This window comes from Physeter macrocephalus, chromosome 11, assembly GCF_002837175.3.
Source record: "Physeter macrocephalus isolate SW-GA chromosome 11, ASM283717v5, whole genome shotgun sequence".
In the NCBI taxonomy this organism is placed as follows: Eukaryota; Metazoa; Chordata; class Mammalia; order Artiodactyla; family Physeteridae; genus Physeter; species Physeter macrocephalus.
Genome location: NC_041224.1, coordinates 159,411,707 through 159,425,387, shown reverse-complemented (window position 1 = coordinate 159,425,387; position 13,681 = coordinate 159,411,707). Strand labels below are relative to the sequence as shown.

The 13,681-nt window shown below is 36.6% G+C and overlaps 1 protein-coding gene across 8 annotated transcripts in view; it reads right to left on the bottom strand.

Moving 5' to 3' along the window:
• NRXN3 (neurexin 3) overlaps positions 1-13,681 on the bottom strand; it is a 1,750,257-nt gene that overhangs the window by 263,795 nt on the left and 1,472,781 nt on the right. The gene's annotated exons all lie outside the window — the stretch shown is intronic.

Genomic DNA, 13,681 nt, shown 5'->3' with positions numbered 1-13,681 from the left:
CCTTTTCCACAGTACACTCTTTGGAAAGACAGCACTATGTGCCGTCCATACTTAAGGAATAGGGAGTTATACTCTACTTTCTCGGAGAGGGGTATCTATATAACTTATTTGAGATTCTTCTGCATGGGAGATATGTCTGTTCTCCCCTATTTATTTGTTTACTCAATAATTTATTGATATAAGTATAGAATCATGGATATTTATTTTATATTTGGGGTTATAATCCAATACTACTTTTTTTTTGTTGCTCAAATCACCTCTGACCATTGGGAGCTCTTTCAGTTGGCTCCTGTGACATATCCTGATCATTGTGTTTGGGTTTTCCTCCCTTCCTTTCCTTCCATCCTCCCTTCCTTTCCTTCCTTCCTCTCTTTCTGTCTATCTGCATTTTCTTACTTTTGGTCACCAGAAGATGCTCCAGTCCCAGAATTAGCCATTTCTCCAAGGACTCCTCCTTCCTTTTATTGGACAATGGTATTAGACATTGAGGCCTGGGTGCTAAGTGCCCCTCGTGTTTAAAGTCGCTCAGGTAATCTCTAGCCCACTCTCTTCCCCTCTTCAGGTTTTCCCCTCCATAACCAGATTTGCAGCACCTACCTCCCAGCTTCCCCGATTTAACTCTGTTGGCCTCACATCTCTCCCCTGCTGAATCACCTTATGCTACTTCCTTTCCCTTGCCACTTAACCAGGGCAGTGTCTCTGCAGATTCTAGTGTCTGACCTTAAAATATCTGAAGTTTTATCTTCCTTTGAATTTTATCATCATTACTTATGCTGTGGTACTTTCTCCTTCAGGCTCTGACCTCCCTCAACCTCTGTGCACGTGAAGTACTCATGTGCGTTTTATGTGTGTGAGAAAACACCCTGCCATTCAGAGACTATTTAGAGGACCTATGGACATTTTACTAGCCACACTGGAAAATCTCTAAGGAGCTCAGAGTTTAAAAGGATATAAGAGATAGAATAAGGTTCACAAAAGCGGGAAATAACGTTAAAGGATGCATATCCCATAAGTAGACCTTGCAGCATGGTGTAAACAGTAAAAGACCATGGACCTAGAGCCAGACTGCCTGAATTCACACCTCAAACCTCAGCTCAACCACCTTCTGGTTTTATGTCTTTACACAAGCCACTTAACTTCTCTGTGAGTTTCAGTTTCCATACCAATAAAATGGGGCTATTAATAATAACATCCACCTAAAGCAAATGTTAGTGTCAACAGTGTAAATATTGTTCAAGTGTCCAGAGCAGTGCTGGGAACAGAATAAGCTCTACATACATTGATTATTGTTGCTTTTATGAATATTATCAGGGAAACTGAAGACCGGAATCAACAAATCTTGGCACAGAAAGCCAATAACAACCCATAGCGTAAGATTTTGTTTGCTCTGCTTTAGGTTAGGAGTGTAGCATTTATGATCTGTCTGGGGCAAGACCAGAGAGGGTTTAGGGCTACTACTTTAAACAGAGGTGTGATGACACAGAGAAAGTAGGACTAGGTACTTTTAAATGTTTCCTCACAAGAGAAATGATCTTCACAGTTGGAGGAATCACAATATACATGGTTGTCAAGGAAGATAAGCTCAGAGAGAACAGCGGAGCAATTTGATTCTCCCAATTAGTTCGAGGATAAGGCCCGAATGAATGCTATTCTGGGATCTTGAGAGGACTTGTATAAATGACTGTGGCACCGTTGTTAGAAGTCTTTAAATAATTATGGAACTAGATTAAAAAACTGGAGGTCAGGAAAAGTACCCAAACTGGAAAGTAAATAATAATGATAATAATAACAACGACAACAAGGTACTACAAATGGGACATTAGAAAGCACTGCAGGGTAGAACTAAGGTTTCACTAATAACACTGCATTTTATATTTCCTGTGAATCCCAAATGATTTATTCACTTACTAAGAAACAGCCCCCTGACCCTCTTTGCCTGTTCGGTAGTATAAGAAGAAATAAAGAGAGAAATGTGTCCCTGGAGTGACATTTTCTTACGCAAACAAATGTAAATCACGCATCTCTATGTTGAAAGCTTGTCTGACAGGCATTTCCAAAGCACAAAACAAATCTCATAGCAGGTTAACTTGCACCGGGCCGATGTTGGTAAAGGACTTTTAGTACATCAGAGAAGGCTGGAAATAATTTCCAAGCTAGGAAAAAAAGTCCCCAAATATCATGGTGCATGAAGGGCTTAGTACTAGCTTAAAGTACTTTTTCTTCTTCTCATGGCCAGGGACAATCTTGTCATCTAATCGAAGTAATAATTTAATCTAATGCAAGTGGAAGGATTGAAAGGTTTCACAGAATATAGAAAGAGGGACTGAGAGAGTAGAGAAATGGGATCTTCCCTTCACCAGTGAGGGGATCATTCTGATAGACTCGTACTGTATGTATGTCAGACTCACTGCTGTGTATATCTTAACAGTTACAATTCCACATCTTCACTAAGTAAGTAAAGGTAGAAATGGAAAACTTAGGGAATCTTGGTTCAGGACACATTTGAGGACCTGCTATATACTAGGTATTGTCATATTTCTTATTTCTTTTAACTCTCATTAATTTTGATATCCAGGGCTTCCCTGGTGGCGCAGTGGTTGAGAGTCCGCCTGCCGATGCAGGGGACACGGGTTCGTGCCCCGGTCCGGGAGGATCCCACATGCCGCGGAGCGGCTGGGCCCGTGAGCCGTGGCCGCTGAGCCTGCGCGTCCGGAGCCTGTGCTCCGCAACGCGAGAGGCCACGGCAGTGAGAGGCCCGCGTACCGTAAAAAAAAAAAAAAAAAAAAAATTGATATCCCAAATTTCCCTATTACGTATCACTTTTAGATGAAATAAGCAAAAATTTAGAGAAATAATTCCCCAAAGTCATGCAGCATGTAACTGGAAGAACGAGGAGTCAAACACACATCTTTCCAACTATATTATGCTGAGTCTTTACCGCCTTTCTGAACTATCAGCTCACCTCTCCTCATAACGCATAATTCACAGTCCATAGAAGAATAATTGCCACACATTTCAGAATGTTCTAGATCAGCTCTGCTCAACAGAAATATAGTGTGAACCACCTATGTAATTATAAAAACAGTAAAAAGAAATATGTTACATTAATTTTAATAATATATTTTATGCAGCCCAATCTATTAAAATATTATCATTTCAACATCTAATTAATATAAGTTATTCATGAGATAGTTTATATCTTTTTTAAATGTTAAGTCTTCGAAGTCTAGTATATATTTTACACTTATACTGCACATTGCAATTCAGATAATAAATTTTCAAAGCTTTAAGTAAAATACAGTCCTATCAGAATGATAAAGTTGTGTTTAATGGAAAATATTTTATGCTGCTTCAGTTTTTAAATTTAAATTGATTATACTTAAATAAAATTTAAAACTAATGTCCTCATTCATCCTAGCCTTATTTTAATTACTCAATAGCTACATATGTCTAGTGGCTATTATATTGAAGAGCATAGTACTAGATGAACAGTTAGTATAAGCTTTTCTTTTCCCATATTACATCTAAGACGTCCATAGTTAACAACTATGAAAATGAAAGCTAAATCTCGTGTATCCAATGAAGACAGAATGGAAGGCATTTACTGTAAATAACTATTTCATGTCTTTCATCTCTTGATGATTGTCTACAATAAGAACAAAACAAGGTAGGTAATACAAGCAAGTGGTCTGTTATTCCAATTTTATTTTCTTAGAGAACAGAAGTACAGCTGGTTGGATAGAGACAGGGTAGCACTGGCAAATGTAAGCTGGCTAATGTAAGGCATTCATACCATCAATGACTCCTGCAACTGAATTATTTTGGAAGGTATTTTTAATACTGTCATAGAATCAAACATTAACAAACAACTACTAATTTTTAATTAAAGTCTGCATAAACTATGTCAAGAGTGTGAAATCAACAACTGTTTAAAGTGTTGAACAAACTACACACAAGTAGTCTTGGAATTGTCTAATATGTAGAAATAAAAAGAACGAAATTCATCATGATGTCTTGGAAGGATATGTCTAGAAGAAACCATCCTTGTTAAATAAATACAAACTTACACCTAAAGGAGGCCCCAAGGCACTTAGGCGAGCTCACAGCTACTCTTGTTATTTGCTATGTAAACTGGCAACAGTAAGACTCGGAATTTTTCTCCCTTTCAGCCATCTTTCTTAAGCTTGTCTCCCACAGACTTTTGGGCCATCATCACTGAAGACCTGAACCCCTCTATTTTATCAGAGAATTTCTTGAAGCACCACAGTGATGAGAAACTGATGTTTAGAGATTATCAATTGCAAAAAAACCTGTCATGTCTTCATTCTCTAGGAGCTGGAATTTCTTCCTAGGCTTGAGATGGCACTTGCACTACTCTTGACTATAACTTATTCTAGGGACCATCTAAATTTAAAAGGATATAGAACCAAAAGGATATAATATTTATTATAAATGATGTAGTATCACTAGATTTTGATTCTTCATTTTTTTCTTGATCCCCAAATATCTGAAGTAGCCAACACATTGTCATTAGTATCAGTGGCTCTCCATGGCACTAAGTTTTATCAGAGCAGGGGAAGGATGTGTAGTTCAAACACACCTCCAGTCCCAATGATTCTGATAGCCCTTTTCCCACCTCCTCTAGACTGAGAACCACTAAAATATCAATGTATTTATATCCTGTAACAGCTAAATTATATATACTTAGACATTATTTTCAAAGAAACTTTAACACTTAGGTGAATGTGTCACTTTTCAACAAAACTAGTATGAAAACACCCTAATTTACCAAACAGATAGGTCAGTATTGGTTTTTGCATCATAAAAGAAAACTTCAAAGGGTTTCTCTAAGCAGTGAGTTGCTTTAAAACATTTAAACGATTATTCAACTTTTAAAAAATGATTTACACACAGCACTTTAGGAGGGCATCTATTGTAAAGTTAAGTGCATCTGTACCATTAAAATAATTATTTGTTCTAACTGAGGTTATTACCATTTTATTATTCAGGCCAGTGGAGCTGTCCCAATTGCCTGTGGTGCTGAAGAGACTAAAGAAGGCATATCATATTGGTTAACATTTTATTTTCTAAAAACTGTAATGCCTTTTTGTTAAATAAAATTCATCAAGTTGAAAGTTATTACCTCTGCTACCATAATTAAATTTGTGTTTCATTCTGAAGTGGCACTGGATCAATGAAAAACAATATATCTCTTGGTGCTTTTTTGGTTTGTTTGTTTTTCCTTAAGTTGATTTTTAAAATGCTCTTGTTTAACACACACATATACAAATACACACACATATATAATACAAATATTTTCTGAAATGCCTTTATCCCCCCATTTTATAAATTCTAGAATTTTATTTTTTTAAGGAGATAAATGATTATAATAGTAGTTTCTTCTCATTTACTGAATTGATACTAAAAGCTATCATTAATGAGGGGGAGAGTTATCTCAAAATGAAGTCAAGAGTTTTTTCAAGGATTCTATATGAAAAAGGGCTGAGATATGGGCTATCAGCCTAAAAAATCTCACTGGACAAACATAACTTGATATTATGACAGATGTGTAATATTAAATAAGGAGAGGAAAATAAGCAATTACTATGTATTTTCACCTTTAAAATACCAGAAAGTTAAAATATATGATAACTTATTTTCCAAATAAGATTCTAAATGACATCAGATATGTCATTATTTTTCATCAAAGCCACAGCTGGAAACTTTTTGACTTTACCTGCGATTCTTCTAGGCATTCTTTCACTTCTTGCCTCACCTTCCCTTTTCCATTTAGAGAAAAAATTGTTTGTTAACAGATGATAAAATCTCTGCTTGACTTATACTTCAATAGCTCTTTAGGATTTTAGCTAAACTAGCTAATTTTAATCATACTGTCTGTATTTAAGAGAGTGAAGGTCTTGGAAAATCATGTTACAAATTATTTATGAAAGATATACAAGGAAGATGAAAGTACATCACTAATCTCAAAGTTGATCTTACTATTAGTAGAAGTTGGAATTCATCAGTATTCAGGAGACGGAGTCTGAACATATATTACAAAGAAAAAGTCTCTGTGACTTAGTCTTTGGGTTGAGGTCACAATTAGGTTAAATGGGTTATTTAATTTATAAAAGAATACTGAAATTTCATAGCAATAATTGGAGAAGATCAAAAACATTATTTTACTTCAGTGGTAAAAACCCATCTCAGAGTCTCAAAAGTCACTGAAATACATAGTTTCATCTTCATCATTCAGGAGGTAGCAAATTGTAATGTCTAATTTCATAAGAAATTCTGACTTGTTCAAATCTCTGAGCGTTTGTATGAATGTATGTTATTAAAAAGCAATCCACCAAATCTCAAAAGCAGTATGCTGAGTAAAAGAAGTCAGACAAAAAAAGGACATAATGTATGATTTTATTTTTTAAGAAATTCTTGAATAAGAAAACTAAACTATGGTGGTGGAAACCAGATCAGTGGTTGCTTATGGGGAGGAGAGGACTGGAGACAGGCATGAGGAAACTTTCAGATGGTATTAAAAAGTTCTGTTTCTTGCTTGGCATGTGGGGTACCCAACTGTATGCATTTGTCAAAATTCATTGGATAGTACTTAAGAGCTGAGCATTTCACTGTATGTAAGTTATACTTAACTAAACAAAAGTTAAGACCAACCAAAGCAAACTACTGCTCTATCCAAACATCAAAATAAACCCCAATATAAGAAATTGGGTCTACCATTAAAATGACTGTGAACCAAAAAGGGTTCACTTTTATGAAAGAAAGGCAAAAATAAATTAGAGGATGCCCACCACAGAGAAATGAAAACCCTATTATTACTAAACCCTTCAAATACTAAGTTAGAAATCTAGGAAGCCATGCCAATAAAAATTTTAAAAACTCCTTTATATGAAATACACAAATCATATTGAATTGAAACATTCAAATTATAGTTTCATCAAATATAGTATATAAGCTAGTTGTTTTTGTTTTTGTTTTTGCGGTACGCGGGCCTTTCACTGTTGTGGCCTCTCCCGTTGCGGAGCACGGGCTCCGGACACGCAGGCTCAGCGGCCATGGCTCACGGGCCCAGCCGCTGCGCGGCACGTGGGATCTTCCCGGACCGGGGCACGAACCCGTGTCCCCTGCATCGGCAGGCGGACTCTCAAGAACTGCGCCACCAGGGAAGCCCTATAACCTAGTTTTAATGCTCAAATTTGTACTAACATATCACCTACCTATTTCAAATCTATTAAAGGGGCTTATTTTTGTAATTCTATAAAGGTTTTTTAAAATTTAAGCTTCACTTTGTGTTTTTCTGGCAATTGTGGTTCTGTGCAAATATTGATTAAGGTGTGGACCAACGTAGAACAAGGAATATTCTTTTATGCATATTTTAAACAATTTTTAAAGTCCTAAAACATGGTTGCTTATTGAAATATAGGATTGTGGCTCAAATCAGAGTGAATCTGTGATAATAGTGATTCCTAAATGGTGATTTCACTGAAGGCATGGTAATTGAAGAGTGAACTTCCCATAGGAAAAAAAAAAAAAAGAAAAGAAAAGACAAGAAAAAGTGAATTCCTTTAAATTTCATATCTTTTTACATGAATAGCATGTTTCATATCCAGAAACAAATAGAATATATTTTCATAAATATTTTTCATCTAAATGTTGTCCAAAGCCATAGACACTGTGAATAAATTTATAGCAAAGCTCTTGTTTGACAATGCCAGGGCCCAATGCTGTTAGTATAAATATAATCTCAATGTTCTTTGTCCTCCACCAGCTACCACTGTGTCTGTTTGCTCCATTGATAGTCACAGGAACTTTGTTTTACGATGGGAGAGAAGGAAAAAGTTGTTGTTGGAGCTAAGGCCCTGAGAGACCTTAAGAAGCTGGAGGAGAAAGTAGGGCTTGAGAGATGGGTCGTAGGCAGAAAGCTGGAAGAACAATTAAAATTCAAAATTTGAGGGATAAGCACAACTTCTTAGCCCAGGTGACATTTCATGGCATAGAATTGGGGGAAAGGTCATTGATCTCATCTCTATGGGAAACTCAGCATTGCTCTGACAACCAGGGGATTGTAAATCTGGGAAGAGATAAGGTCCTGCACCAGGGAAATAGGTGGCTCTCCTGATGAACGGTTTTCACAGTGGGGCATATGCAATCAGATTTAAGGCCAATGCTTCATGGACAGTCAGGTGGTAGACAAAGAAACAAAGACTAATTTGGGTACCATATGATGTCTGAAAATGATTGACTGGTTTGTAGGTACATATGACGTACTCCTGATGGATGTCCCAGGAATAACTGGCTAACATTTTAAGAGTGCTAATTTCTGACAATCAACACAGTATTGACTACTGACTTCATAACGTTGACAATAGTTATAGGCTGGTGGGGTCTAGGGGATTTGAGTTACATTCTGTTTAATAGATTCTAAAAATCTTTTACTGTAGAAACAAGGTGAACGTGCAAATAAAATATATATGACTTCATGTTTTATAGAATCCACTACAGCAAAGCAAATGTAGACTTATCATGTTTTTGTGGGTAAAATCTATTGCTCATGTTTCTGCAAGCCACATGTATATATTTTCTGTTTCACGTTGCAAATCTGGTTTCCACTCCACAGGTACTCAGTAGCATTTACTTAATTTTTATTACATCTTTATGCAATGGTACTGTTGTTATTTTTACAGTAAAGTTTAAGTCAGTTCGATTCTAGCATCAGTGACTCATTAAGAGTGAGCAATTTGGTGCTTAATGAGTTGTTAGCCCTGAGTAAATATATTAAAATAATAGAGTGATACATTTAAATTGAATTGCATGGGGCTTGTGTTTTGTTCAATAACGTCTTCTGCCGCAAGAGAAAGAGCCACTTAGAAAGCAATTTTTGATAAAATATATTCTGAATAACTTATACTTACTTCTCAGTGACTATCTCTTCCTTATTTGATTCTTTTTCTTAGTTATCCAGTTGCCCATTCTCTCTTAAATAGTCATTGTTATGAATATTCCAATTTTATTTCTAAAAGGAACAATATGCTGGAATTAACAATGAATAAGTCTTGGGCCAAAAATAAAAATTTCCCTGAGATAACTCCACATATTTGAAAGATATTACTGGATAAGTAAAGAAATTAAAATTCAAAGCACATTTGTCAACAATGGGTTCATGGATGGACAAACATGGAGCCTCTCAGTTCATTTGTTACACAGTTAAACCATGGCCAATATGACACTTCTTAATCAACATCTCAGCTCTCTGTGGTCTGAATCAAAGCTGTCAATGTTAGTGACACAAATAAAATTCTATTACTCTAAGTTCCACAGAGCCTTGGGAACAATTGAAGAGACAGAATTTAATCTGTCTCACGGCTCATCAACAAAAACAATTTAGTTCAAATAGCAGACATCCTCCCTACCTCCCTGTAAGAAACAAATAGGTACAGCTGGACTTAAAGCTCACAGGTGGAGTTAGAGGGGCAAGTGACATGAAAAAGTATCCTTTGACTCAAAAAGGAAGCAGATTTCAGTTGGGACCAATTGAGAAAGACAAAATATGCAATTCTAAAACATCCATATTATAGCCATTTATATAACCAAAACAATATTTTGATTTATGATGTTACAATACCACTAATTCAGGAACAAGCTACTTGTAAATGACAGCCACTTCTATAATAGAATGGGCAAAATGTAGAAATTGCTCAGAATTGACATCTTGACAGGTAACATTTTCCTGGGATGAATCTGAAATGGCCTATAATCATATTTGAGCATGACTATGATGTAAATCACCTAGCTAGATATATCATATAAGAATTTTCTTACTCAGAAAGAAACAAGAATTCAAGGGCAAACTATCGATAAGCATGAGAAGTCAAACACAGTACAATTTGGAGAATTCAAACTCATATCACCTTTTAAAGTGTCACATATCTACAAATGAAAACAGATGAACATTTAAAACTAAAGACCTGGGCTTCCCTGGTGGCGCAGTGGTTGAGAGTCCGTCTGCCCATGCAGGGGACGCGGGTTCGTGCCCCGGTCCGGGAAGATCCCACGTGCCGCGGAGCGGCTGGGCCCGTGAGCCATGGCCGCTGAGCCTGCGCGTCCGGAGCCTGCGCTCCGCAACGGGAGGGGCCACAACAGTGAGAGGCCCGCGTACCAAAAAAAAATAAATAAATAAAATAAAGACCTTTTCCTATTCAAGTACTAGGTCTTACCATCAATAGTCTACTGAATCCTGCTCCCTAAGCTTTGCTGGTGTTTGGAAAAGCAGCTAGTATGTATATATGTAAGGAGGTATTGTAGGTACATATTTGTGATACATTTTAGTTTAGAAATAGGATACTCACACACAGAGTATTTCTACCTTGGGTCTTCCATTTACATATACAGACTTCTCTCTCCCTCTCTCTCTTTGGCTCTTTTATGTGTGCATGGTTGAATGTGTATTGGAAAGCATACACATTTACATATTTGTTTTAAAGAAATTTGCCATCTAACTTTAATACACTGCTAGCCTGATTTTTAAACCACGTAATTAAGAGAGGTGTTGATGGCACTTGAAAGTGGCGTCCAGCAAAGACACATTAGGGCGGTGATCCAAGGGCTTCCTTGATGTAAGCGTGTGGTGAAAAAGACAAAGATCTCATAGCGAAAACTGAAATAGAAATAAAAGCTTTCCAAGAAGACAAGGAAAAAGATACTTACTATAGCGGCAAAATTATCTTACAGCACAATTTATCTCGCTTTATTTTTTAAAAAGAGCGATAACTTAAGTTTGCATAACACCTTTCATTCAAAAGAAAGCATTCTACATGCAGTGAAGCTGATTTTAAGATATAAAGCTCTGTGAAAATCACCAATGAAATGCTGCTATATTCTGTTGTGAGGATAGTAAAGGCTCTAAAACTGGCTCCCAATGAAAAAGTCTGGCACAACCATTCTGAGAGGAAAATGCAGAAAAGACTCAACTGTGGTGAGGTGAGAACAGCACTAAAATAGTAATCAGTGTGACTAAAATTATTGACAAGAGTAGGAGTTATTAATATTTAGTTACTAGCATGTTCACTTGGGTCTAGTGATGATAATGAAGTAATAGATTAATATAGCCTGCAACTACTATTGTTAGGCTAATAATTTGTTTATGCCAATTAATCAGTAATAAAAAACTAAAATACAGGAATGTACATGAATCACTAGTGTTGGCACAAAAGAAAGTAGGAATGAATAAAATTGTCACAAAAATCTTGGATGAAAAAGGATTTCAACAATACCTCCTCTCAAAGAACACAAAAAGGCTATGTTAGACTTGATTTTAATGTCCACAGAATTTCAAGTGTCATGACAATAAAAAAATTTGCTGGCATCCTGCCCTCAACCTACAATCAAGGTGTGTTCTAGAGGCATCTCTACACCATAGCCACAGGCTAAGAGGGCATGAGAAGGGGCAGTATGAAAAGGAAGGGAGGAAACCTAAGAACAATGGAATGGGTAGAGCTCTATGATTAAAAAACAGAATTCCATGTTGGTGAACGATTTGTCTTAAAGACCCTTTCCTATTCCACTTCCCTCCCCAATATTGTACACTACAAAGTAGATCAGTTTGGGTTTTTTGTTTGTTTATTTTTTTTATATTTATTTATTTATTTGGCTGCACTGCATGGCTTGCAGGATCTTAGTTACCAACCAGAGATACAACCCTGGCCCCCTGCAGTGGAAGCGTGGAGTCCTAACCACTGGACTGCTAGTGAAGGCCCAATTTGTTTGTTTTTAAACAAGTGAACTGAGTTGTAATCCAGGCTCTACCACCAACTACTGGGAACTTCAACATATTATTTAACTTTATGGAGATCATCCAAATATGCCCCCTCACTTTATAAATGAGGAAATGGAGTCCCAGAGAATTCTTTTAGTCTAAGCTCTAATATGTGAGTGGATAATGGCTTTTATTCATTAAGTATTGTAAGGGCAATAGGGTGCCATATCTGAAATGGCACGGTTTCTTTATCAAGAACACTTTTTTCCTCTTTAAAGTATTTTAATTAACTTTGAATGAATTTGAGTAGAAAACATTTTTACATTCACCTGTGAAATATTAACTACCACTGAAAACCAAGCCAAACCAGACTCATTACACAGTAGAGTCCATGGAATGACTGCCTATACCATATTATTCCCACAGCTGATTTCCAATAAACCTCCTACCCACCATCTGACCACATCCAACATTATACAATGAACATTTCAAAACAAAAAAAATCAAAAAACAATAAAAAGCAAAACTATTACTTAGACAAATAGAGTTTCAGATAAATCTTTATATTTCATATTTTGCTTACTCAGTTTATCCAACATTCTGATAAAGTAAAACTCCACAAGATTATTACACATGAAAAATGTGAGCTTTACTTATTTCTGTTCTTTTGCTGTTTTCAACTTATATTACATTTGTTCAAACAATATAAAACCTGACATGTCCTAGCTGGCGATGTACTTTCATTTGGAATCCTAATCATGATTGACCCTGTTACTAAGAATGCCAAGTATTTGTCACATATATCTCCCAGGGCCTGAGAAAAAAAAAGATGAAAGGTCAAGTTCTCTGTTACTATGATTAGATGAGCAGAGAGGCAGGCAGTTGTGCTTATTTGAAGAAGCACCATATGCTAAGACACAAGCGTGGCCTTCACATGCTGCAAAACCAATGTGCATGCATGGCTAAGACGTAGGGAAATCCGTGGTGTGTGTACACTCATTAATAAGGCAGTAGCAGCTTACCGTCCATTCGTAACTCATCTTGAAGAGAATATTACTGAGAAGGCATGCCAATGTTCCTCACTATATCCAGGCTGTGTTAGCAAGTCCCTTCCTAAAACTAAAAATAATATTATACGTCCATTCAGTCCCTATCCGCTTGATCAGCAAGAGTTATTTTTTTTATTGAAGAGTTTTTTTTTAATTGAAGTATAGTTGATTTACAATATTGTGTTGTTTCAGGTGTACAGCATAGTGACTCAGGATTTTTGCAAATTATATTCCATTATAGGTTATTATAAGGTAATGGGGATAATTCCCTGTACTCTACAGTAAATCCTTGTGGCTTAAGACTTATTCAATCTTTATCAAAGTTCTCACACAGATTTCATCCAGATCTTTAGAGGCTGTGTCATATTCTTCCAGAAAATGTTATGCCCTTCCAGTTACTGTTTTGGCCGTGACTCCCCACAGAGGTCTGGCACACCAGGTGAGGATGAGGGTCTCTCTGGTTATAGGTCTACCAATTTCCTTCCTTTGACCAAACTCATCCTGTTGTCATGGGTGTGAAATCACTAAAGTAAAATTAACTCAATGTTTTCGAGTGGTTTTTAACACAAAAGCAGTAATTTGTCATGCTCTACTGATAGGAGAGATGCAGCACATTTATTAAGACATGAATGGCCCATTCCCTTAGAGGGCTGCATCTGTCCTCTTGTCTCTAGCACCTCAAAGTTACTCTTAATTTGGAATAGAAAGGAGGACCTTCCCAGAGATAAACCACGCACATATGGTCACCTTATCTTTGATAAAGGAGGCAAGAATATACAATGGAGAAAAGACAGCCTCTTCAATAAGTGGTGCTGGGAAAACTGGACAGCTACATGTAAAAGAATGAAATTAGAAAACTCCC